Below are 23,786 nucleotides of genomic sequence, written 5' to 3'. Positions count from 1 at the left end.
ACCTGGGACTTTGGAGCCTCAGGCATGAGAGTCCCTTTGCATAACCATTTCGCCATCTACTCTCACCCTATTTTATAATCTTTTCAAGATTTTCTTTATTAATGAGACAGAGAAACAGAGAGTATATCACTGTAGCATATATCCACTGTAGATGGAACTCAGGACCTCATACTGACCTGTCCTGGGTACCACTGCTGCACTCACAGTCACAGTGGCCGGGTGACTCACTTAAACATGACTGGATTCTGTCACCACACCTGAGGCTCATTACATACATGCATTTCTTCCTACATATGAAGCTGCTGCTACTAATAATAATAATGGCTGCGGATGGGGGGAGAGAGAGATGAAAGGAAAGAGACTGACCCAGGCCAATGGTTTGCTTACCTTCAGGTACAGTTGCTTTTTTTATTGTTATTATTATTTTATTTTTTATATTTACTTATTTACTTATTCCCTTTCTGTTGCCCCTGTTGTTTTGTTGTTGTGGTTATTATTATGGATGCTGTCATTGTTGGATAGGACAGAGAGAAATGGCGAGAGGAGGGGAAGACAGAGAGGGAGAGAAAGAGAGACACTTGCAAACCTGCTTCACTGCTTGTGAAGCGACTCCCCTGCAGGTGGGGAGTCGGGGGCTCGAACTGGATCCTTACGCTGGCCCTGACGCTTCGCGCCACGTGGCCTAACCCGCTGAGCTACCGCCCGACTCCCGTACAGCTGCTTTCTTAGCCTACCTTCAAGAAAAATAATAATGAGCTTCACAGGTATCATTATGAACTCACAAATTGAAATAGTCATTTCTTTTGAACAGAGACAGAGAAATTGAGGGGGAAGGCAGGATAGAGAGAGAAGAGAGACACCTGCAGCTCTGCTTCACCATCTGTGTAGCTGCCTCCCTGCAGGTGGGGACTGGGAGAACCTGGGTTGGAGCCCGCATGCGTGGTGGCGAGCAGGGACTGAATGCACCAGACCTGTGTTTAGACACTGCTGATGTGCTGACCACGCTGCAGTTACACTGACTGGCGCTCAGACAGCCTCCTCTTGGGTTAGTCCAAACCCATTCAATGAAGCGCCTTGGCTGTCTTACTATACTCCCACTAGATTCTGAGAACTTTCTTATAAAATGTCCAAGACCCAAACTGGCACTGGCTTCAGCCACGAGCTGCTTTTTCTACTCAACTGCCTTATTCTTTATTTCTACTAAACTCAAGTGCTGATTCTTAACTACAAGCCAGCTGTTATACATTCTGAATATTATGATTAAACATGGAAGCAAAAATTATAGCAAAATCTCCTAATGAAGTCTACTTTTAGCTTTTCATTAATTGCTAAATGAAAGCTAACCCCACTAAAAAATGGAAGTTAAATGCTTCAATTTGAGAAACTGGAGCGAAGAGATTGCTAAGCTATTGTGTGCTGCATTTTGGCTCTAGAAAATATTTCTTCATATTCTATTTCAAAATATGGATGTGGCTTCTAAACGCATGCAATAAACTTTTAGTTTCTTCTTTAAGTAGTCAAATACTTAAAAGATCAAATTATTGGGTTGCCAGATACAAAATTATGCAATTTTTGCATTAAAAATGTCATGGATTTTCCAACAAGCCAACATTTTGTACTGTAGTTCACTCTCCTATAAGATTATTTTTTAAAAAATATCTTTATTTATTTTTATTATTGGATAGAGACAGAGAGAAATTGAAAGGGGAGGGGAAGATAGAGAAGGAAAGAGACAGAGAAACACCAGCAGCCCTGCCTCCCTGCAGATAGAGACACGGGGCTACAACCTGGATCCTTGCACATTATAATGTGTGTGCTTAACCAGGTGCACCACCACCCGGCACCTCTCTTTATAAGATTCTCTTTTAAAAAAATATTTAAATATTTATTCCCTTTTGTTGCCCTTGTTTTTATTGTTGTAGTTATTATTGTTGTTGTTGGATAGGACAGAGAAAAATGGAGAGAGGAGGGGAAGACAAAAGGGGGAGGGAAAGATAGACACCTGCAGAGCTGCAGGTGGGGAGCCAGGGGCTAGAACTGGGGTCCTTACACCGGTCCTTGCGCTTTGCGCCACCTGTGCTTAACCCGCTGCGCTACCGCCCGACTCCCTCTTATAAAATTCTTATGCTTTGGGGAGTCGAGCGGTAGTGCAGCAGGCTAAGCGCACGTGACACAAAGAGCTAGGACCGCCGTAAGGATCCCGGTTCAAGCCCCCGGCTCCCCACCTGCAGGGGAATCCTTCACAGGCGGTGCAGCAGGTCTGCGGGTGTCTAACTTTCTCTCCCCTGTCTTCCCCTCCTCTCTCCATTTCTCTCTGTCCTATCCAACAACAACAGCAGTACTAACTACAGCAATAAAACAAGGGCAACAAAAGGGAATAATAATAATAATAATAATAAAAGCTTCTTATGCTTCATTCTTGGTTGAGTTCTTTGCATCTGTTTTGTTTCCTTTACCAAAGCACTGTTCAGCTCTGGCCTATGGTGGTGCAAGTGATTAAGCCTGGGGCCTAGAAGCCTTGAGCATGAAAGTCATTTGCATAACCATTATGCTGTCTCTCATCCTTAACTAATGAAACTCATGACACCATAAATATGAAACTGTAACTTCCATCAGGAACATCATCACAAGCCTTCTCATGGGCTCCTTCAGGATTTGCCTTCACCGTGAACTAGCAATGATAAAGACTGCCCCACTTTCCAAAGGGAGGTTGGGTGATATTGGCCTGCCACTCGAGGAAGACTGGTCCTGAAAGAGTGCAGCCTGGTATCTTCTCAGCTGTGACCATGGACTGTGAGCTCAGAATGACAGGGACTCAGAGGTCAGATAGGCTCCTGTGCTAAATGCAAACAGATAAGAATAAGAACCCCCTGAGTCAGATCAATGTGGTAAACAGTTCATTGTATTTATGTTTTCTTCAAGTCTGGGAGCTACTCTCTGCTATAATCCAGCTTTCTAGCCCTATTCTCAACTCTGATACTGTCTTCTAAGACAATATTTTTAGTCCACCTACAGGTTAGCTACCAACTCCAGCAAAAATTACCACAGGATGGGCCTCTAGGAGCATTCCTAAAATAGACTTCCTAGCTTCTACCCACCCTAAGAATCCTATTTCCCAACTGCTCTATTCCTACTTTACAGTTTCTTTTCATTAAACATTTTGTCCTGCTTTCTATCTTACTGTATAATTCAGCTACCAAATTTTGGATGGTACTACAATTTCATCCTGAACTCCCTAGGCAGATGACCTCACCACTCTAGAGCCCTACCCCACTAGGGAAAGATACAAACAGGCTGGGGGTATGGACTGACCTGCCAATGCCCATGTCCAGTGGAGAAGCAATCATAGAAGCCAGACCTTCCACCTTCTGCATCCCCATAAAAAGCTGTGGTTCATACTCCCAGGGGAGTAAATGTTAGGGGAAGATGACCAGAGGGCTCTGAACTTTAATTCCATCAGGAACCGGAGAGAGAAAAAAGGGAAAGAAAAGAAAAAGGAAGGACACTCAGAAGGTGTAGATGTTACTTAGAAAGGAAGAGAAGGCAGGACCATAGGTAAAATTGGGATAGATATATATATGATAGTCAACCCACATCTGTGGTCTTGGGAGAACTAATGCAGTTTCCAAAGGAGAGAAAGGAGACACAGAACTCTGGCGGTAAAAAAAGGTGTGGAATTATACCTGTTATTTTACAATTTTTTAAACAAATATTAAATTACTAATTAAAAATTTTAAAATACCCTCTCTATCCCCCCCCCCAAATATGGAGCTGCAAATTCTGAATGTTTACAATATTAAATGTTGTTCATTAATTTTTTTTATAGAGTCACAGAGAGGGAGAGACTGACAGGGAAGGGGGAGGGAGAGGGAGGAGGAGAAGGAGAGAAAGACCACAGTACTGAAGCTTCCTCCAGTGTGGTGGGGCTGGGCTCAAACCTGGGTCACACACATGTTAAAACAATGCACTATCCAGGTGAGCTGTATCACCGGCCCTTTTGGGAAATTAAATGCCTGTGCTCAGGGGCCAGGTAGTGGCACACCCTGTAGAGTGCACCTGTTACTATTTACAAGGACCCGGATTCAAGTCCCTGCTTCCCCCTGCAGGGAGAAGAATCGCAGGCAGCGGAGCAGTGCCACAGCTGTCTCTCTCTCTCTCCCCTCCCTGACTCCATCTCTCTAAGTCTGTCAGAAAAGAAAAGGGAGAAACAAACAGCCCCTGGGAGCAGTGGAGTCGCTGAGCCCTAGCAGTAACCCCTGCCGGGCTAGCATGGGGGTGGTGCCTCTTCCCAGGCGCGTCCTCTCTGGGTTGGAGAGAATGGGACCGGAGCCAGCCTGGGCTGCTACTCACTCAGTGACGTGAGGGAGATGACTCAGGAAGCAAACACGTGGCGCGAGGCAATGCAATCCCTTTATTGATCAGAGAGCCAACGCTTTTAAAGGGCAGACCCGGAAGTGGCTAGGAAGTGGGTGGAGAAAGGCAAAGGGGGGCTGGAAAGGTAGGAACTTCCTTAGCAACTGTTTTAACTGGTAGGATTAATAATTCCCTGTAGGCGGGGCGGGGGGGGGGTCTTGAAGGTAGAAAGAAGATAGATCAAAGGAATGGAATGGGTGGGGATCTTCCAGGCAAAACAATGATTATGTAGATAGGCCATAGTATCAGGAATGCAGGGTGAAGCAGGGGAGCTGGATTAATGCTTTGTGTGTGCTCCTCACAATTTCCCAACATCTCCCCCTTTCTTCTTATCTAACAGCCATAGTATCAGGAATGTGGGGCGCTTTGTGACGCAGGTAGTCTGATAGGATGAGGCACACCTTTGGGGTTACTCCTGCCCCTCCTTGCTCAACCTCTCGGTAGAAGAGAGAGAGACTGACAAGATAGACACACCCCTCAGGTTCACACCCTGCCAAGCTCAACCACATCCTCACAATTTCCCAACAACGCTAGTGGCATAAATAAATAAATGTACTTGATAAGTTTTGCCCCTTGAAATCACAGAAACAGGATTACAAGTAGTAAAGATATACTTATCTTATTTTGCAAGCCCTCACCAAAACAAACAAACAGACAAACAAATTAACAAAGGCAAGAAGATAACTCATGATGAGTGCAAAGCCTTGGGTTTGAGCCCCTGAAGCAATATGGGAGCGCCATGGATGGCACCCAGAGCAGAGCTGGAGTGTCTCTTCTCTGAGTCTCTCTGCCTCTAAATAAAAAATGAAACAATTGCGCTCAAGGGGCCACTCAGCAGTATCAAACATGCAGGAGACACTGAGCTCATTTATTGGCACTGCATTAAAATAAAAAAATCATCATAATTATTATTATTATTAATATTATTATTGACAAGCAAAGCCCTGTCCTGCTACACAGACAGCTAGCATACACCACTGTGGAAAAACCTGCAGATTGTCTCTTTACAAAAATCAGAGAAAAGCACAGACAGAGCATTGGATTTTCAAACATTAGGTCCTGAGTTCAATCCCCCAACAGTGCATATGCCAGAGTGAAGCTCTGATGTTCTCTGTCTACCACTCTCATTAGTAAATAAATAAATCTCTCTCTTTTTAAAGTCTGCTGAAACATGGCTTTAGTAGTCAAAGACTGTTTCCATCCAAAGATTTTTTTAGTATTCCCATTCACACTCATAAACAGGTGTCGCATTACTGGGTATTGATCCTTAAAAAAAAAAAAAAAAAAAGAGGAGGAGGAAGAGTGGGATGTGAGTAACTTTTACTAACAAACCAAGTACACCCTCCTTTCCTGCACATCAAGTTGTTGGGCTTGGTGAGAAGCAGCAGTGTAATTTTTCCAGGCAACAACTGCTTAAACAACCGGCCACCAACAACAACAAAACAAAAATAAGAACAAGCAGACTGCTGTGGTCGTGTGGATTTCTCCGTGATCAACAGTAACACGTCCCTACGAAGTGCTGCTATGTCCTCTGCACACCAGAGTTTTCATCGACTGAAAAATAGTATCTGCTAGCATGCACACACGACAGTGATTGCTTTTCCAGATGGTGTGCCTTTGAGAAGGGATTTTTGCCAAGAGCTCACTTTACTCTCTCTCTCTCCTCTCTCTATGCCGCCCCCTCCCCCGCATATTTGTCATTAACTTTGAAACTGGTTTTACAAGCTTCTCCATGGTAGTGTGAGTTGAACTTTTTTTTTTTTTTGCTACACTGAGGTCGACTATAAGGGACGGTGATTTCAGCACTGTGGTCTTTTATGCCTTTAGCAACATCAATCTTTCAGCTCACCCTGAAAACGTCATCTTCTATGACGTTACACACATTTCATTTTTAACAACAGGCCTAAAGTTGATTATTATAGAAAAGGAAACCAAGACAGACATATCAATTCAATTCCCTCAAGGTAGCATAAAAGTAGAAGAGTCAACACTTGTGCTATTTCCACCACAACACAGAGAAAACTATGGCATGAGAGTAACTATCTCCTTTGTATGCCTTGCTGAAATTTGTGTCAAATGTTTTTGTCTGCTTTTTTGTTGTTGTTGTTGTTGTTGTAGTTATTCTTATTGTCGTCGTTGTTGGATAGGACAGAGAGAAATGGAGAGAGGGGAAGACAGAGAGGGGGAGAGAAAGACAGACACCTGCACACCTGCTTCACCGCTTGTGAAGTGCCGGGGGCTCGAACCGGGATCCTTACGCCGGTCCTTGAGCTTTGCACCACCTGCGCTTAACCCACTGCGCTACCGCCGGACTCCCTTTGTCTGCTTTTTTGCAGCCAGGGAGGTGGCTCAGTGGAATGAGCAGAGACTGCACTTGCAAGGCCCTGGGTGTCTTCCCAGTTGATGAAAATGACAAAGTGGTACTCTGGCCTTTCTTTTTTAAATCTAAAAATAGTTGAAAGGTGGCAACAACTATTTTAAATCAGCATTTCCTCAGTGAAGTGATTAAAATATACAAATATTTTTAAAGTACCATATGGCTTGAAGTAAACTGTAGTCAGGAACATAACCTTGTAAGTGTCCAGGATGTCGCCTAATGTTTTGTGTTCACAACTTCGCTGTGTGAATATGTTGTTATATGTTAATGATTGTGTTGCAATCCCATCAAATCTCACCATCTCTAAATCAAAAGCACTCTAAAAAAACTACAAGAAGATAATGTCAAAATGTATTATGTAAAAGTTCTGAGCAAAAAGAAATGTTAACTTTTCTTCATTTCTAAAAGGGAAGATGTGGAGTCAGGTGGTAGCACAGCGGGTTAAGCGCATGTGGCACAAATCGCCAAGGACCGGCATAAGGATCCCAGTTGGAGCTCCAAGCTCCTGACCTACAGGGGAGTCGCTTCAAAGGCGGTGAAGCAGGTCTGCAGGTGTCTATCTCTCCCCCTCTCTGCCTTCCCCTCCTCTCTCCATTTCTCTCTGTCCTATCTAATGAGGATGACATCAATTACAACAACAATACAAAGACAACAAGGGCAACAAAAGGGAAAAAAAAGTAAATAAAATTAAGAAAAAATAAAGATAAATAAAAAGGGAAAAATGACAAATCTTAATAAGGGACATTAGTCTGGGAACACTTGCAAAGAATGGGGAGATGCAGACAATGAATAAGTTAGAAATCCCAGGTTTCTAGCTGTCACTTTCCAAATAGAACCGTAAGTAGCTACATCCACAACCAGGCAGCAAACTCAGTTGATCCGAACCTCCTCTATCTAAACCTAACTTTTAATAAGATCTGAATAAGCAACTTAAATACATTACTTAGAAAAAAATTCAAAATTGTTATTTTTATGTGCTCACTTTATGATGATTTTCAAATGAGTTTCAGATGTGTGTTTTCAGTTTGCCTAGAGCCAGAGTGAACATTCCGAGTGAAAGATGGCTTCAACTTCATTTATAATGAAGTTTTAATTTCTGCTCTTCCATATATTTAGCTAGGATTATTTGCTGAAAAGTTTGGACATTTAACTAACATTAAAAGAAAGCATAAAGGAAGTCTTTTAGCAAAATGTGCTAGTGCTGCTAGCTGCTAGCGAATTTCTCAAAAGCTTCTTAAAGCAACCTAAGTCTTTTTCTTTCTTCCTTTTTAAATTTTTTTACTATCTTCATTTATTTATTTATTGGATAGAGACAGTCAGAAATCAAGAGGAGGGGAGAGGGAGAGGGAGAGAAAGAGAGAGGGAGGGAGAGAGAGGGAGGGAGAGAGAGGGAGGGAGAGAGAGGGAGGGAGAGAGAGGGAGGGAGAGAGAGAGAGGGAGGGAGAGAGAGGGAGGGAGAGAGAGAGAGAGGGAGAGAGAGAGAGAGAGAGAGGGAGAGAGGGAGGGAGAGAGGGAGAGAGAGCCCTGCAGCTCTGCTTCATCACTCACAGAACTTTCCCCTGCAGGTAAGGACTGGGGACTAGAGCACAAGTCCTTGTGTACTGTAAGCTGTGCGCTCAAACAGGTGCCGCCATACAGACCCTAAACTAAGTCTTTTTCATGGGCTATTTTATTCATGATGAAATTTCTTTGACCAACACCAGCAACAACAAAAAGTTCATTTGTTACTCTTCCTATTTTACTTATTATTTTTTTATTGAGGCAGTCAGAATTTCCCAATATCATGGATTCTAATTAATTCAGAATCTATTGATTTATATAGTTCCCTCTTCCAAAATAATGAAATTAATATTCCTAGTAGCACATGATGTTTTCCTCAGTCTTTCATCTTCTTTTTTTTTTTTGGAATATTTATTTTATGTACTTATTCCCTTTTGTTGCCCTTGTTGCTTTATTGTTGTAGTTATTATTGTTGTTGTCGTTGTTGGATAGGACAGAGAGAAATGGAGAGAGGAGGGGAAGACAGAGAGAGGGAGAGAAAGACAGACACCTGCAGACCTGCTTCACCGCTTGTGAAGCGACTCCCCTGCAGGTGGGGAGCTGGGGTTCGAACCGGGATCCTTATGCCGGTCCTTGTGCTTTGCGCCACCTGCGCTTAGCCCGCTGCGCTACCGCCCGACTCCCAGTCTTTCATCTTCTTTCAATTCTAGCATGATTAATTTACAAACCAGCTCACTATGACTTGCCCCCTAAAATAACTCTCTCCATCCTTTCTACCTATTTAGAAAAATGCATAACTAAAAGAAAAACATAGCTTGTTTCTAAATAAACACTCAACTTTATACTGTTTGGAAAAGTAGATGGATTTTGTTTTTTTAATGAAGAGCATGTTTGTTTTCTGTTAATACTATGTTTCCTCTGATTTCTTTCAGGTGCCTAATGTTGTCTTTAAAATGGGGACCCACCTACTATTTGCAAGTGTCACTTGATTCCTTAATTACATATCTCACTTTTCTGGTCCAAGTGAAACTAACCCATCAGATCCCAAAGTGTCGTACAGGGCACTCTATGGGGAACAACAGTGACACTTTTTGGTGAATGGAAAACCCTTAGCTAATGAAAAACAAAACAAAACAAACAAGACAAAACAAACAAAACAAAAAGGAGCGAAGGGTTTCCAAAACAAATGAAAGATCACTGAGATCTTCTGCATCTTGTGGGTGGATTCCATCCTGGTGCGGAGGGAGTTCAGCTGCTCATCTCAGAGATGCATGATATGAATCAAATAGTTATTACCTTGGTATTTAATTTTTTTAGTTCACTGAATCTCAATCTGTACTCAGTTTCTTTTCTTTTTTTTTTCCTCCAGGGTTACTGCTGGGCTCGGTGCCTGCACCATGAATCCACCGCTCCTGGAGGCCATTTTTCCCTTTTTGTTGCCCTAGTTGTTGCAGCCTCGTTGTGGTTATTATTGCCATTGTTGACGTTGCTTTTTTTTGTTGTTGGATAGGACAGAGAGAAATGGAGAGAGGAGGGGAAGACAGAGAGGGGGAGAGAAAGACAGACACCTGCAGACCTGCTTCACCGCCTGTGAAGCGACTCCCCCGCAGCAGTTTATTTCTTATAGCTGGCAACGCTGATTATAAGGATTACCACCTTTGGGGGCCAGGTGGTGGTACACCTGGTTGAGCACACATATTACTAAGCCCCTGGTCCCCCTGGTCCCCAAAGGCAGGGGGAAAGCTTTGCGAGTGGTGAGGCAGTGTTGCAGGTGTCTCTCTTTCTCTCTCCCTATCTCCCCCTACCCTCTCGATTTCTGGCTGTCTTTATCCACTAAGTTTTTCAAAAATGAAAATTATAAAAATAAATTTTTCAACAAAGATTACAACCTTTTAAAATCTAGAACTTCTTAGTTTTGGGGATGTGAACAGGAGGAGGATGAACTTGTCTCTAAAAGCTAACCATCCTGACATAAAAACTTTCAAATAGGGGGTAGATAGCATAATGATTAATACAAAGAGACTGTCATGCCTGAGGCTCCGAAGTTCCAGGTTCAATCCCCCACACCAGCATAAGCCAGAGCTGAGCAATGGTCTGGTTTAAAAAAAAAAACAAAACTTTCAAATGTATGAGAGAACTGTATATAAAAATCAACATTAGTAATACCAAGGAATCGGGAGTCGGGTGGTAGCGCATGTAGCGTGAAGCACAAGGACTGGTAAGGATCCTGGTTCGAGCCCCCAGCTCCCCACCTGCAAGGAAGTTGTTTCAGGCGGTGAAGCAGGTCTGCAGGTGTCTGTCTTTCTCTCCCCCTCTCTGTCTTCCCCTCCTCTCTCCATTTCTCTCTGTCCTAATGACGACATCATCAATAACAACAACAACAATAATAAACAACAAGGGCAACAAAAGAGAAAATAGATAAGTTAAATAAAAAAGGAAAAAAAAATACCAAGGAATCTAGTTAAAGGAAAATTGTGCACCAAATACCTTAGAATAAGTACAAATTCTAAATAGTGACTTCATTCGGCAGCAAGACCTTGTTGGAGGATTCTTGATTGTGTCAGTGCCAGTTACATCATTTCCATCAGTATGGACAGATCTAAAGCAGGAGAAAGAAGATACCTTTAGTCCACTGACACATTGTAGATTTCAGTTGCTTAATACACTATTTCCCTGGGAGCTTACAAAGATTTTTTTTTTTTGCCTCCAGGGTTATTGCTGGGCTCAGTGCCTACACCATGAATCCACTGCTCTTGGAGGCCATTTCTCCCCCCTTTTGTTGTCCTTGTTGTGGTTGATGTCATTCGTTGTTGGATAGGACAAAGAGATACCGAGACAGGAGGGGAAGACAGAGAGGGAGAAATACAGACACCTGCAAACCTGCTTCACCGCCTGTGAAGCGACTGCCCTGCAGGTGGATAGCCGGGGGCTGGAACCAGGATCCCTAAGCCGGTCCTTGTTCTTTGAGCCACGTGAGTTTAACCCGCTATGCTACCGCCTGACCCCAGCTTACAAAGATTTTTACACAGATGTTATAGATGCTTTAAAAAAAAAAAAGGAAAGAAAGAAAATGCAATTATTCTTATCCTAACTTTTATAAAAAGGGCAATGTAATAAGACTGCAGGTGTAATAAATATATAAAGTTGAGAAGAGGTCGCTGGTTACTTGCTTTAACACGGTTTGGATCCCCAAAGGACACATACACCTAGTGGGCTTTGCACTGTTATTCTAAGGAGGCAAGGGGTCCAGAACTCTTATCCAATCATCGCAGTTGCTGAGTTAGCCCAGTAGCAGTGGCTTCAACATTGTTTTTCTCATAATAGGAGGAAACGGGAATCCCAGCAGAAAATACCTCGGTGATAAAGATGTGCCCAGTACGACGACTACCACTGGGGTTCACCAAGCTGTGGTGGTGTTCTGGACTCCCACTCTACCGCAAAAGCAACTCCATACAGTAGAGACTGTGCAAACAGCAGGAAGTTCGTTTGAACTGTGAGCCCTCTGGGCTCTGTTTTTTTTAAATTTATTACTGAATAGAGACAGAGAGAAATTTAGAGTGGAGGGGAAATAGAGAGGGAAAGAAACAGACACCTGCAGCCCTGCTTCACCACTTGTGAAGCTTTCCCCCTGCAGGTGGGGACCAGGGGCTTGAACCCGGATCCTTGTGCACTGCAAGCTTTCCCCCTGCAGGTGGGCACCAGGGGCTTGAACCCGGATCCTTGCGCACTGCAGTGTATGCACTTAACCAAGGTGTGCCACCACCTGGCTCCCTGGGATTTTATTTTTTTTATTCATCTATTTTGCAGCACCAAAGCCTCCCGCATGTGCACTAGCCCTGGGCCAATTTTCTTATTCTTATTATTTCAGGAGAAGGCAGAGGGATGGAAAGAGAGAGGGAGGGGGAGAAGGGGAGGGGGAAGAGAGAGAGAGAGAGACAGAGACTAAACAATGCTTCACCAGGTTTGGAACATCCTCCAGCGGCACGGTGCTCCCATGCAGAGTTGGAGCTCAGACCTGGTAAAAGGTCTGTCCTACCTGGAGAGTTAGCTCATAATCGTAAACCAACGTTTAGCCTAGGGTTAAACTTCCTGCGAATATTCCCTTTAGAGCAAACAGTCTCAGGCTTCAGAGACGGACGCCTATGCCACTGGTCAAGTCAGCAATCTCGGTATCCTGCCACGTGGCTTCTGCTGTCATGCCAGAGCTCTATTCCAGATAGAAAACATTCTAGTCACTACCTCTTTCACCTGCACACTCAGCCCCACCCACCAGCTGTTCTCCCACCGCTGCCCTTCCTTCCATCCTTTCCCATGAGAACCTCAGGAAGTCCCCCACGACACACACGGACCACTTCTACTGATGCAGCCACTGAGCTTAAATCTGGTTCTTGAAAGAGTCCTCTGAAATGAAGGCTGGAGATAACACTCACCAGATGAGCACCAGATTTGCATGCCTGGGGCCCCAGGTCTCAGGTTCAATCCCCAACAACACCATATGCCAGAGCTGGGCGGTGCTCTGCGCTCTTTCTCATAGGCATCCATACATTTATAAAAAACCCAAATAAAGTGGAGGGTAAAGCAGTAAGGATCAGTCTTCCGCACAGTGACACTTCCAGAGGCTCGCCCATAAGTGAGTTCCTGCCTTTCTTCCCTCAGACTCATGCCATCTGGCTGTCCCTACCTTCTCTTCTTTGTCATTCAAGATTTCGCCCTATTTTAGTCTTAGTAAAATGTTGTACTTGGAGTGTCACTGCACTACAGCATCATATAGATTTCAGGGGTGTGTCGGTGATATGGACCCCCTTTTCTCCCTAACTGACACCCCCCCACTCTCAGATGCCCAGGCTTCCCCCTTGTCTTGCAGTAATCACAGAGTGGTCTTAAGAGTCTAAAAGTTTGTTTTGGGTTTATTTAGTTCTCCTGTTTATTCCTCCCTATTCCCTCTCCGCAGCCCATTTTTGTCTAACAGCTGGTGACTCCTTCACGGGGTGCGGGTAGGGGGGGTGGGGGTGGGATGGGAAAGTCTTTTGGTGGTGGAAATGGTGTTTATGTACACTCTTACTAATTTGTACTCATGTAAATCACTATTTAACTAATGAGGGGGAAAACTGATTGTCTCAGACTTTTTAATGCACAGACCACAGGCTGAGTCGTTGATATGTTGACTCTCTTAAAAGCTTAGACCAGGGAGAACAGAAGCAACCGGTGGCACAGCTATATATATAAATCATGTCAAAGGACATTAATTATGGTGATGCTGTGTATGATACAGCAAATCCTAACAAAGGGATATTTCATAGTTAACCCAATTGCCAAATAATGTGATTATAGCAGTAACTATCTATTGCCTTCTTAAACCCTAAGACACCAGGAACCTCCCACTTCCTCTCTAGAGCCTATATTTCCCCCAGCCCCGGAACCTCTAGGGTGGAGCTCACTTTCCTGCATGCTTCTCTCAATTCATACCAAGTGATATTGCATCCGCCGATCCCAACCTAATCAACACAATGAATACTACCTCAGCATGCTTCACTTCAGACTGTGTCCAGAGACATCAGGCATGGAATGTCAACCCTTCAGCCTCATTAATCAATTGAGACCTTTCCTTTCATAGGATTCTCTAATTCACTTTCAGGTGGTTCACTTCCTAACAAAGTCCCAAAACCTAGATACAGACCAGGTCCCGTGAGATAGAGCATATGTTCACATGTATCCATAAACTAGGGCAAATATATATACCTGAAAGCAAAAGTACACAATAGTCTGCGGTGAGTCAGTATAAAGTTCATAATGAAATAGTGTCTACTTAGACTTAGATACCCTCCTCACCTACTTCCTATTATACTTCCCAAAGCTAACCTTAGCAAAGCAAGGACTGCAAAAGCTGAATAAGGGCAAGAGACTGGCATACTTTAACGATGACTCTTTAGGCACTATCAGGCCACTCCATCAGCTAGGGCCCTAGTCAGGGAGTCCTGAGATTCCCAAACAGACATGATGGGTCTAGACTTTGAATAAATCCTTCTCTCCATTGTTGTCGGTCATTTCTATCAAGAACAACACAATAGACCCCTTTGTGGGCCCCCATAGGACCTTGCCCTCAACTTGCATCAACAATGGTAGAGAATGTTCCATCCTCTGAAAGGAGGATGGACAACATACTTACTCTATGCTACACCTGAAGAAGATGGGTCCTGGTATTAGGGCAGCTTGGAATGTTCCTACTCATGACTACAGAATGTGAGCTCAGATCTACAGGGATGCAGAGGTCACATAGGCTCCTAAGCTGAATATGGGCCCCAGATCACATCAAATCAATGGGGTTTACAGTCAACAATATTTATATACCTTTCCCATGTCTGGGAGCTACTCTCTTCCTTGATCCAGCTTTCTGGTCCTTTTACCAGCCATGACATCATCTCCCCAGACAATAACTTGAAACCACCTGCATATCAGATTTCAGGCTCAGGGGAAAGAAAAAAAAAAACTAGTATAGCCACAGGCTCTTTGGAATATAACTAAAATATGCCTACCAGCTATCTACAAAACAGAGACAACCTCCCCCCCCCCCACTCTTCATCTGCACTACTCCAGCCTTTAGGTTCAAGATTCATAAACAATTTGTTTGGCTTTATATATTAATTCTCTTTTCAGCTACCAGGTTCCAGATGCTAGCATGATGCCAACCAGACTTCCTTGGACAGACAACCCTACCAATGTGTCCTGGAGCCCCCACACCTCCCCAGATCTCTGCCCCACTAGGGAAAGAGAGAGGCAGGCTGGGAGTATGCATTGACCTGTCAATGCCCATGTTCAGCAGGGAAGCAACTACAGAAGCCAGACCTTTCACCTTCTGCATCCCACAATGACTTTGGGTCCATACTCCCAGAGGGATAAAGAATAGGAAAGTTATCAGGGGAGGGGATGGGATATGGAGTTCTGGTGGTGGGAATTGTGTGGAGTTGTACCCCTCCTATCCTATGGTTCTGTCAGTGTTATATATATATATATATAATGTTAGCACTTGTTACTATAAAAAAAAAAGTGCCTAGAGTCACTGAATTTTGATTCTGCCTGCAATTATCTTGCAGGGCCAGAACAAATTATTTTACAGGTCATGTATGGCCTGTGGGCCAGCTATTCCCTACACCCATACTGGGGGGGGGGCATAAGCTGTGGCCTGATGTCACTATAATATTCTAGCTCTCTAGCTCTCTTCCAGTTAGACACTGAACGCTCTCTACTGACCCTTCCACATGTTGTTAGGATCAAGGCCCTCCCCCATAACTCCCACTGCCTTTCTTTCCAAACTTTGCCAGCTTCTGCCCCCCCCCCTCCGTCTAAGCAGAGAATAGCTATACTCTATCTTTTTAGCCTCCAGTCAATGGGGCTTGGTGCTGGCTACAAATCCATCACTTCGAGCAGCCCTCTTTTTTTTATTATTCGTTATGACAGAGAGAAATTGAGAGTGGGAGGGTAGATAGAAACCTTCGGGTCTGCTTCACTGCTTGCGAAGTGAGTTCCCCGCAGGTGGGGAGTGGGAGAGGGCGGCTCGAACCAGGATCCTTGCGCGTGGGTCCTTGTACTTTGTATTATGTGCGCCACTGCCCGGCCCCCCTTTGCCTTATCTTTTTATCACAAGTTTACTATGTAATCCTACCTTAAAAAAAAACAAAAAAAAAACCTATCGACTGTAAACTAATCTTGCAACTAAAAGTAGGCTTGTTCTCAGAATGAAAGATCTCAAATTCTGAAAGCTGCCCCATCTAAGGGGTTCAGCAAGCCTACAAAGAAAAAAGAAAAATATATAGTTGTATAAAAAGGAAGATGTACAAGTCAAGAATGGTTCCATTCTACCTAGTGGGGTCAAGAAAGCTGTGTGAAGGAAGCAGTCCCTTGAGTTCGATCCTAAATGATGAGGTGGCGGCCAGAGAACGTACTAAGGAAAGGCCCGAGCAAGCACAGTTTAAAACAGCAGACCTTATCAAGAGCTCTGAGTGGTTCCAGTTTCACTTAGAATGCAGAAAACCACAAAAGAATGTTATTCCCACCCTCTTGAGGCAAACCCAGATCTAGAAAATGAAAACTTCTCATGAGTCTAACCGAGAACTGAGGTCGCAAGACAATCAAGCAAGCTTAACGCCAAAAAAGGGACGAGTCCCCTCAAGGAGAGGCCAGGTACACAAAATGTTTTTACTTTTGTAGCTCCCAGAAAAATAAGTGGCCAACATGCAGAAGAGGGGGGAGGGGGGAGGAAGGGAGGGGGAGAGAGAAAAAAGAAAGGAAGGAAGGAAGGGAGGGAGGGAAAGAAAGAAAGAAAGAAAGAAAGAAAGAAGAGAAAGAAGAGAAAGAAGAAAAAGAAAGAAAAAAGGTAACAGGCACAACTTTAGCATATAAGAAAGAAAGAAAGAAGAGAAAGAAGAGAAAGAAGAAAAAGAAAGAAAAAAGGTAACAGGCACAACTTTAGCATATAGACTAGCATTTCCATTTGGAATGGCCTGGGAACCCAGAGACGGGGAAAACTCTCACACACACTTGTGAGTTCTTCTACATGAGTCTATCAGGAACACAGAGAGAAGAGAAAGAGAGAGAGAGAGAGAGAGAGAGAGAGAGAGAGAGAGAGACCGACCGACCAGAGAGGCTTCTGCATCACTGGGACAAGTGTGGACTTACTTAAGCCCTACCTTTTGATTCCCCAAGCTTCCTCCACATTGAGCAAAAGGCTACATTCACTAGGGGAAGAAGGCAAGAAAACCTTCTCACCCAAAGGTCCAAGCAGAAATCCACTGCTTCAAAAGAAAATAAAAGCAAAATGCCTCTGCGAGGAGAGGAGAGGAGAGGGGAGGGGAGGGGAGGGGAGGGGAGGGGAGGGGAGGGGAGGGGAGGGGAGGGGAGGGGAGGGGAGGGGAGGGGAGGGGAGGGGAGGGGAGGGGAGGGGAGGGGAGGGGAGGGGAGGGGAGGGGAGGGGAGGGGAGGGGAGCAACGTGAGCTAGGTCCAGATAAAAGCAATCCTGCATTATGATTTGCTGGGAGAGGGGAGGGGGAGGGCAGGGACTTCGGCCTCCGTGGGGCAGGAGGAGCAGGTGAAAGTCTTGGGCCGAGGATCCTGCTCCAATACCTAGTAGAACCACTACCACTTGGGCTGGTCCTGCCCAAGGCAACACAAATACGAGGCAGCTGGACTCCATAAGGAGGAGGAAGGAACAGCAGAAGAGCAAGCTGGGCCGCCACTGTCCGGGAGCACGGGCCCCAGCAGGGCGAGCAGGAGCTAGAGCTCACTCGGTGCTCTGAACAGCGTGGAAATAAGAAACACAAGCAATTCAGAAGACAGGGAAAGAGAGGCAGAGTGAGCCAAAGGTGCGAAGCAGCAAGACGGCAGACTCAAATCAACACTCATCGATGGTCAAATTAAACAGATGTGACTCCTATGCCCAATTAAAAGAGACTATCTCATTATAAAAACAAAATAAACAGGAGTTGGGCGGTAGGGCAGTGGGTTAAGAGCACGTAGCGCAAAGCCCAAGGACCGGCTTAAGGATCCCCGTTAAAGGATCCCGGTTCGAGCTCCCGGCTCCCCATCTGCAGGGGAGTCGCTTCACAGGCGGTGAAACAGGTCTGCAGGTGTCTGTCTTTCTCTCCCCCTCTCTGTCTTCCCCTCCTCTCTCCATTTCTCTATCCTATCTTTAAAAAAAAACCCCACTTTATTTATGATTTTTAAAACGTTTTACTGCCATCAGGCGTGATTAACTTAGCCTTACAGTTCTACCACTTTTTGTTTCACTTACTTGAAAGGAGACAGCACAGCGGTGATGCAAAAAGACCTTTACGCCTGAGGTGCCAAAGGCCTCAGAAAGATGAGGTAGAGAGGGAGAGAGAAAAAGACACCTGTAGTACTCACCTCAGCACTCATCAAGCTTCCCACCCCCTGAGGGCTCAAACTCAGGTCCCTGCATACGCGTGCCCTCACCTAGGTGTGCCACTGCCTGGCCTCTTCTTAAAAATTTTCATAAGGATTTTTTAAACCTTTATTTAATTTGACAGACCAGAGATAAACTGACAGGAAGGGGAACTGAGAGGAAGAAAGACAGAGACACACCCGCAGCACCACTTCACTGCTTAGGAAGCTTCCCTCCAGGCGGGAACTAGGGCTCTGAGCCTTGCTCATAGAAATACGTGCACTTAACTAGGGGCTCTACTGGCTGGCCCAAAACACTTGCTTCAAACTATACAAAGGTGAAAGCAATTAGTTGGGAAGGAAAGAAAAAGAAATGGCATTACTATGTGAATATAGTTAACAGAATATTATCAGCAATAAAGAAAAACAATTCGGAAGGACTAAGAAGACATAGCAATCCAAATGTGTGTCCACTTAACCCAGCTTTAAGATTAGTTTTAACCACAGCACCGGTCAGCTCTGGTTTGTGCTGGTGCTGGGGATTGAACCTGAGGCCTTTGGTGCCTCAGGCATAAAGGTTTATTTGCATCACTACTGTGCTATTTCCCAAGACCTAACAACACAACCTTCAAATAACTGAAAAAAAAAAACTGTAAGATTAAATTAGCCACAACTATAGTTACAGGCATTAATTAGCACCTAGTTAGCACCTGGTTGAGAACACGGTCCATCATGTAAGGACCCAGGTTCAAACCCCCCCTCCCCCACCTGCAGAAGGAAACTTTCTAAGTGGTGGAGCAAGGTTGCAGGTGTTTCTTCTTCCATCTCCCCCTCCCCTGTCAATTCCTCTGTCCTTATCCAAAATAAAACACAAAACAAAACAAACAAACAAAACTATCAACTGATGTAACTGGACATTAACGTGGCAGTCTACAGAAGGAGGACAGATTTCAGTTCTTTTCAGTATTCTGAGGTCTGCTTTCCTTGTGCCCTTGGAGAGACATTTATTGGGTGAGGGGTAGATAGCAAAATGGTTATGCAAAAAGACTCTCATGCCTGAAGCTCCAAAGTCCCAAATTCAATCCCCAGCACCACCATAAACCAGAGCTGAGCAGTGATCTGGCAGAAAAAAATAAATAAATAAATAAAATAAAGCTGAAATCAATTAATGTATTTTCTCTGACAAAAACAGAAATTCAAATCAAGAACTGAAATACAAAGAATTACCAATGATAAATATCCTAAGGGTCAAAGGGCAAGAGAAGGTAGAAAATAGTTTTCATTAAATGAAAGGTAAATCAAAGTTATGACATTAAATACAGCAAGAAACTTGAAAAGACTTAAATCAACAAGCTTCCACTTCAAGGAAGTAAAAAAAGAAAAAAAAAAAAAAAAGAAATTAAGCACAAAACAGAGGGAATGATATTGAAAAGAACAGTAGGAAAAGAAACAGTAAAACTGAAATCTAGTTCTTTGAAAAGTCCAACAAAATAAAATGAACTTCAGGCCAAGGTGGTCCAAGAAAAGAGAGAAACAGAAGGATGAATATGGGATCATTCACAGGCAGAAGTTCAAATACAAGACCAGAAGAGAAAACACTAAAGCAGAACCGGGGTTGGAGCTGGAGTTGGTGTACTGCAACCAAGTAAAAGACTCTGGGGTTGGGGTGTGTGTGTGTGTGTGGGGGGGGGGGGTTACACATCCTGGAAAAGGATGACAGAGGACCTGACCTGGTAGGGGTTGTATTGTTATGTGGAAACTCAGAAATGTTATGCATGTACAAACTATTGCATTTACTGTCGACTGTAAAACATTAATCCCCCAATAAAGGGGGAAAAAATTAAAGAGAGAGAAGTTATGAATTACCTTATATCAGGAATGAAAACTGACATCACTAAACATCTTAAAGTTATTGAGAGAGTTATCAAATAACATTGGGAACAAGCTCATAGCAATAAATTCCACAACTTTGATAAAATGTTCCAATTTCTCGGCAGAAACTACCATGTTAACTCAGGAAATCAAATAATAACTATAGCTTGATATAGTCAGAAAACTAGATCCTTAACTAAAAACCTTCCCATGAAGACAGTTTAATAACAAGAGGCTTCCTTGGTAAAATTCTACAAAATATCTAGGAAAAATCATATGAATAGTATTACATAACCCCCGCCACAAACACTTCTGATTCATGAGGACTGTTACTTTGATAGAAAAGTCAGACAAAGAAAAAGTTCAAGGAAACCAGACCAAGGACCAATGTCCTTTCATGAAAAGGCACAAAGAAAGTATCTTTTTCAAATGCAATTTTATTGATTCACCATTGGTTTGCACTACCATATCAGTTTCTGGAATACAGCTTGACACCTCTATATGCAGGCACAAAATAGTTTAATCTAACATTAAAAAAGAATCAGGAGCCAGGCGGTGGCGCACCTGGTAAAGTACCCACATTACAGTGCGCAAGGACCCAACTCAACCCCTGGCCCCCACCTGCAGGGGGAAAGCTTCACAAGTGAAGCAGGCTTGCAAAAGTATCTCTCTGTCTCTTTCCCTCTCTGTCTCCCCTCCCCTCTTAATTTATCACTGTCTCTACCCAGTAATAAATAATAAACTGATTTTTTTTTTTTTCTGTTTTGTTACCCTTGTTGTCTTTTTATTGTTGTTGTAGTTATTGTTGTTGTCATTGTTAGGACAGAGAGAAATGGAGAGAGGAGAAGACACAGATGGGGAGAGAAAGAGAGATACCTGCAGACCTGCTTGACTGCCTGTGAGGCAACTTCCATGCAGGTGGGGAGCCGGGCCTCGAACCAGGATCCTTATGCCGGCCCTTGCGCTTTGCGTCACGTGTGCTTAACCCGCTGCTCTACCGCCCGACTCCCAATAAACTAATTTTTAAAAAGAATCAAACAAAGCCAGTGGTCCGGGAGGTGGCGCTGTGATAAAGCTTTGGACTCTCAAGCATGAGGTCCTGAGTTCGATCCCTGGCAGCACATGTGCCAGAGTGATGTCTGGTTCTTTCTCATAAGTACATAAAATCTTTAAAAAAAACAAACAAAAAAACCTAAATGTATACATACACATGTATATTTTATGTATCATACTATATATTTTATTTACTTAAATGTATATATTGACCACATAGTATTTATCTCAGGAATGCAATTTCAATTAAATATATGCAAAAAAACCCAAAAACTAAACATCAATTTAGTTCACCTAATTGAGACAGACGCACAAATTGTCAACTTTACAGACAGTAAAAAACAAGCAGAAAAAAAAACACAATCGGTCATGATTAAATCTATTCTACAAACAGACAGAAGGGGAGGTTCTCAGCCGAGGACAAAAATCTACAAGGATCCTACAGTCAACATATAAAATTCAATTCTATTTCTATACCATAGTAAGGGGTGGTTAGAAATAAATTAACAAAATAACAAGTACAGGACCATCAAAAAATAAGTACTTAGAGGGCTGGGGGAATAGCATAATGGTTATACAAAAAAAAGAAGGAAAAAACTTTCATGCCTGAGACATCAAAGGTCTCGGATTCAACCCCCAGTACCACCATAAGCAAGAGCTGAGCAGTGTTCTGGTTTAAAAAAGGAAAGCACTTAGGATAAATACAACAAGATAAACCGATGGGAGGTTTGTGTACTCCAAAGTACAAAGCACAGAGTAAAGAATCGAAGACCTCAGTGAATAGAAATAATACTGACTTCAAAGAGCAAATCGATATTGTTAAAACATCAATTCCCCCCCCAAATTAGCTTATAGATCTAACAAATTCCAATTATATCCCAGTGAGTTTTCTTTGCAAAAATCAACAAACTGATTCTATAACTTACATGTGCGAGCAAGGCATACTCAAAGCAATTCTCAAAAGAAAAACTAAGTTGCAAAACTTACAAGGCCTGATTTCAAGACCTCAATGCTACAGCTATCAAGGCACTGGTATTAGCATAAAGATGCAGACAAATGGAACAGAAGAGGCGATTCAGAAATAGACCTACATATTTACGGTCAACAGATTTTCAACAAAAATCCCAGGGTAAATCAATGGAAAAGCAGGTGACCTTCGAACAAATGGTGCTGGGATAACAGGCAAGTCAGAGGGGAGACCATGCATGCAAACGTCACACACACAACTCCACCTGAATATTTTTTTTAAAGATTTTATTTATTTATGAGAAAGACAGGAGAGAGAGAAAGAACCAGACATCATTCTGGTACATGTGCTGACAGGGTTTGAACTCAGGGCCTCATGCTTGAGATTCCGATGCTTTATCCACTGTGCCACCTCCTGGACCACCACCTGAATATTTTTAAAATGTGAGACTATCACAGCTCTGGCGGAAACCTCGGAGGAAAGGAAATTCAGGATATGTTGGCAAATGTTCTGCAAAGGGCCAACAGTATTTTAGGCTCTGTGAGCTGTTCTGTCTCCATACGCTGTAAGTACTTGACTCTTCCACTGTAATATGAGAGCAGCACAAACAGCACAGTAACAAACACCAACAAGCATGTTGCCGGAAAACAACTTTACTTACAGTGAGCTGAACTGGCTGCATGGAGGCAACCTCTGAGTTAGACCATCTCAAGACATGAAGAATCGACATATGGCATCTACACCTCAAAAAAATGGTACGGGTACTAGCAAAAGTTCCACATCAGGAAAACTAAGATAAAGCTGAAAGTTCCCACTATAGAATTCTGAAGCAAAGATGTTTTGGAAGGCTTTCAACTGTAAGTAACCCAAGACACTTGTCAATCCACGAAAACTTTATAGCAAAGGACAGTAAGAGAGTGATCTAGGGAGTCCAGCCGTAGCGCAGTGGGTTAAGCGCATGTGGCGCAAAGCACAAGGACCGGCGTAAGGATCCCAGTTCCAGGCCCCAGCTCCCCACCTGCAGGGGAGTCGCTTTACAAGCGGTGAAGCAGGTCTGCAGGTGTCTATCTTTCTCTCCCCCTCTCTGTCTTCCCCTCCTCTCTCCATTTCTCTCTGTCCTATCCAGCAATGACAACAATAACTACAACAATAAAAAAACAAGAGCAGCAAAAGGGAATACATAAAAAAAATTGTTTTTTGAAGTGTGATCTACATGCATGTCTCATAATCCCCAAATCTCTATTATTAAACCATGGTCATACTATAGTTTAACATTTGTTACCTGTCCAATTTCCGAGAGGACTTAAATTGGTCAGTTGCACGAAAAGATACAAAGTAAGAGATGATTAATAGCAATGAAACTATGTAAATGAAATGAAAAATGATAAACTGTGGTGGGTGGTGTGATCACAAACGATCCTCCAAAGACAACTGCCGTCCATTCCACCCTTCCTCCTTCACTAAAGAGACCGGGGTTTATTTCCCAGCTCCTGAAAGCAACCCAACCTGGCTATGCTTTGGCTGACAGAATACAGGCAAAATGAAATTCCTAAATGCCAGAGATCAGGAGGCTGGAGAAGCTTTCCCTTTCTCCTTCTTGGAACACGGAAACCATGTAAGAAATGCAACTGCCCTTAAACTGCCATGCAGTGGGGAGGCCATGTGGAGAGGCCTGCCAAAGTGCCCGGCAGGAGAGCGAATGAAGCCGC

General features: G+C 43.5%; 1 protein-coding gene across 4 annotated transcripts in view; it reads right to left on the bottom strand.

Annotated features, from left to right (window-relative positions):
- The window catches only part of NCOA1 (nuclear receptor coactivator 1), a 278,206-nt gene that overhangs the window by 197,481 nt on the left and 56,939 nt on the right, over nucleotides 1–23,786 (bottom strand). For all 4 annotated transcript variants that reach the window (XM_060186650.1, XM_060186651.1, XM_060186653.1 and 1 more), the window contains exon 2: nucleotides 10,778–10,889. The gene's annotated coding sequence lies outside the window, so the exon portion shown is untranslated. The remainder of the gene's footprint in view (nucleotides 1–10,777; nucleotides 10,890–23,786) is intronic.

The sequence above is a fragment of the Erinaceus europaeus genome, chromosome 3 (genome assembly GCF_950295315.1).
Source record: "Erinaceus europaeus chromosome 3, mEriEur2.1, whole genome shotgun sequence".
NCBI classification, from domain to species: Eukaryota; Metazoa; Chordata; class Mammalia; order Eulipotyphla; family Erinaceidae; genus Erinaceus; species Erinaceus europaeus.
The sequence above is the reverse complement of the archived record's forward strand: the minus strand, read 5'-3'. Positions and strand labels throughout refer to the sequence as shown.